Source organism: Asparagus officinalis, chromosome 5 (genome assembly GCF_001876935.1).
Source record: "Asparagus officinalis chromosome 5, Aspof.V1, whole genome shotgun sequence".
In the NCBI taxonomy this organism is placed as follows: Eukaryota; Viridiplantae; Streptophyta; class Magnoliopsida; order Asparagales; family Asparagaceae; genus Asparagus; species Asparagus officinalis.
Genome location: NC_033798.1, coordinates 69,036,252 through 69,040,151, shown reverse-complemented (window position 1 = coordinate 69,040,151; position 3,900 = coordinate 69,036,252).

Here is a 3,900-nt window from a genome sequence, read left to right as displayed (position 1 = left end):
CCAGAGTCGTTGGAGCGCTCCTCATCGCTGCGCCCACGTCCCCGGCCACGGCCGCGGCCACGACCACCGCCGCGCCCACGACTACCTCCTCCATCTCGCTCTTTCCAGCCACTACCGAAGCCCTCGCCTCCTTTCTTCTTCGCCTTGGCCTCCCATTCAGCCCTCATCAGCAGCGAGTGCTCACCCTCCTTGTCGTCAAAACCTCGCAGCCGCTCCTCATGTGCTTTGAGCCGGCCAAACACCTCCTCGGCCGTCATCTCCCTCAAGTCACCGAACTGCTCCAATGTGGAAGCAATTTGTAGGAACTTTGGTGTCACCGCTCGTAACACCTTCTCCACCACAGCAATGTCATCCATCTTCTCCCCCATGGCGCGCATCTTGCTGACCACCGTGGTCAGCCGCATAGCGAACTCATCGACGGACTCCCCTTCTCGCATACGGAGAGCCTCGAACTCTGTCTTGAGGGTCTGCAGCTTCGCCCTCGTCACACGATCGGCCCCCACGTACATGGACTTCAACGCAGCCCACGCATCTTTGGCCGTCGTCTTCTCGGCGAGGAGAAGGAGGATCTCCTCGTTTACCCCCTGGTAGATGGCCGCGAGTGCCATCTTGTCGCGCCGGTAGTCGACTCTACCTTCAGCCTCGACGGCGTCCCACACGCCCTGAGCTTGCATGTAGACCTTCATTTTGATGGACCACGCCGGGTAGTTGCTGCTCGTTAGCATTGGGTATTTGAGTGTAATACTCTCCTCTCTTCCCTCCTTCGCTGTAGCTTCTCCGCCGGTAACATGACTTGAAGATGATGGAGACTCCGATCTTGCCATGATCTTAGGCATTCACACACCTCGGCTCTGATACCAAATGTCCAAAGAACAGGTTTGCACAAGCTCAATGAACAGATTTGCACAAGCTCAACGAACAGATTTGCACAAGCTCAAAAGAACAGGTTTACAGGAAGAAACAGAGGATTGCAGGTTTTAAAAGAAACAGAGGGAATGGAGGACACTCACTTTCTCTTTTATTAACGAAGGAGAGATTTTTGCTGGGGGTGCTTTTGATCACAATAGAGCTCAGGAATTTATACAAGAGTGAAACCACAATGTGCTGAAACTAACACCCCACGTTCAACTCTTAACAGACTAACAACCCCACTAGACTAGGTCCTCCTCTAACAGACTAACAAACTCACATCTGTTGAAGCTAACACCCCACTAGACTAGGTCCTCTTCTAACAAACTAACAAACTCACACACACGTGCAACAAGTTTATCTCAACAACAACTTATATCGCAGAGACTTATTTAAAATATACATGTCTTAGGAGATTTATTACGAAATTCTTGAGATTACGGCAACCAATATTAGAAAAATCCAAAAAGTTGGATGTTTAATTCTTTCTAAATATTAGTTGTCAGAGCGAGTGCATCCATCTCGTCGCATTTGGATTAATTTCTCAAGACTAGTCCCAATTGAACATTACAAAACGATGTTGTTAGAATTGGACAGACCCATTAACATGGATGAATTAGGCTAATCTACTCGAGCTTAATTGACGCAAATGGATCAATCCAATTTGAATCATGAGTCCATAACTAACCATCTATTCATATTACTCTCTTTCCAGCCTGAGATTGCTTCCCATGATATGCTTTTTTCTAGACCAAATCCTACTTGCTCTCTTGTATGAAATACAATTCTACTTGCTCTCTTGTATGAAATGGGTGTCACATTACTGAGGAGAAGATTGTAATTTGTATGTGGAAGAAACTTGTGTAGTTGATAGCCAAGAATGCATCCACTCCACACCTATCAACTTGTACTAGAAGCAGCAGTGTATGAAGTGTAAATGAAGGAAGGTACGACATTGTGGAGCATTAAAGCAACTTCGATAGGACAGTGACAAGGTTAGTACAATGAGAGTAAAGATTAATGATTATGACAGTAATATTCATGAGTTCCCTTCTAGTGAGTGTTGGTGATGGACAATTTTTAGCATGGACAAGATCAAAGCGGTTCCCCTGATGCATGATTTTCAGCAGCGATAGAGTGTTGTTGATGAGTCAGGTTCTAATGAGTTGGGATCTAGTGCTAGGTTGATATTAGATGTGGGAGGGAGTAGATCTTCAAATATGATAAGTTCGCGGGATATTTAGTGCCTCTATTGGGTGCTTGATTCTATAGGCTACTAAACCAAATTGCACGGAGGAGTCATTACAGAATAACATGGTAGGATTCCTGTCCAGATTTGGAAGAAGTATAGAGATAGCTTGCATCGGATGTCTATAGGCAATGGTGTTCAAGGTGGAGATTCATCTTTAAGAGGGTATATGACCATGCGGAAGAGAGGTGTGAAAGTTGTTGTGCGCAGCAGACGAATCACAAACCAATGAACGAGAAGAAAGTAATCAAAATAACCAAAACTCACGTACCAAACAACAAGATAACGAATTTACATGGTTCGGCAATGTGCCTACAGCCACGGGGCAAGGAAGGAAGATTTTACTAATAGAGAACAAGAGAATACAAATAGGGTTACAATCACATAAAATCTCACAAATAAAACACTCAAACAAAGCTCTCAAATCTCTCACCAATTCTCCCTCAAAAGTGCTAAAAAAAACCCTCTCAATGTCTGCTCAAATTTGCCCCCCTAAACCCTAAGAAAACGTGTTTCTATTTATATCAAAACAGCAACACAAACCAATCAAGAAATTAAAACAGGGCCCAAATCCGCGATCCGGTCACCCAGCCATGAGCATCCGGTCGACCGGCCATGAGCATCCGGTCGACCGGCTAGAAGGTCAAAATTTAACCCTGTAAAACAAACAGGGTTCAGTCGACTAGGCTTCTCCTCGTGGTCGACCGGCCAGAGGGGCTGATTTCTTAGCCTGTAGTGTGCACGTTTCTAATCGACCGGCCTGAGCCCGCAGTCGATTGGTCTGCACCAAAAATTATTCCTGCTTCGTTTTTCTTGTTCTCTTTCATCGTTTTCACCGTTTCTACAAATCTCCATCTCGATGAAGTTTTTCCAAAACTGTGTCATCCTCAAAAACCAACCATCTATCCCACTTGTTGTGTCCAGTACGACAACAGACTCAATCTACAACAAGTCAGAAATCCAAACAAGAACTCAAATAATCCCCCCTCCCCGTATCAATATCAACTTATCAAATTGGCTGCATCAAACTGATTGCCTACGTATCCTCTTGCCCAAGGAATCAAGCATCACATAGTTCACCCAAATGGCTATAAACGATCTCAATCAACTTGTAGGATTCTCAATCCTTCACCAACTTCATGACCATCACCAACTGTCTTCTTCCAAGACCATGCACCCAAGTGCTCATAATGTGAACGATCTGTGAAAATCTTAGCCTTGTATACACCCTTGCACCAATCAAGCTACCTAATAGCTTACAACACACAAACATGTCAATCAAGAAATTGGTGTAAAATCCGCTAATACTAACAAATCTACAGTTGATAGCACTCTTGATGGTCTCAAAATGAAAAGACAAACTCTCTTTCAAACTTGCATCTCTCCACACCAACTCTGTCTTGGAGCTTAACCCCTCAACCCTATATGTAGAAGAAACATTATTACCAAATACCTCCACCTAAGGTGAGTCAATGACCATAGCCAAATCTGAACTGTGTCCACCTGCTGCACTCGAACCCTGATCCTGAACCTGACCCTCTGGTTCTTAATCCTCAAACTCATCATCTATATCAACATCAACTATATGATCCTCAATCTGTGTCACATCAGCTGGTATCCTAAATAATACAAAATGATATGGAGAACGTCGAGTAATCTTCACCCAACGTAAAATAGCATCACTCTCCACCTGCTGTGATACATCTATGATCTATCCAACACGCTCCACGTGCTGAGAGTCG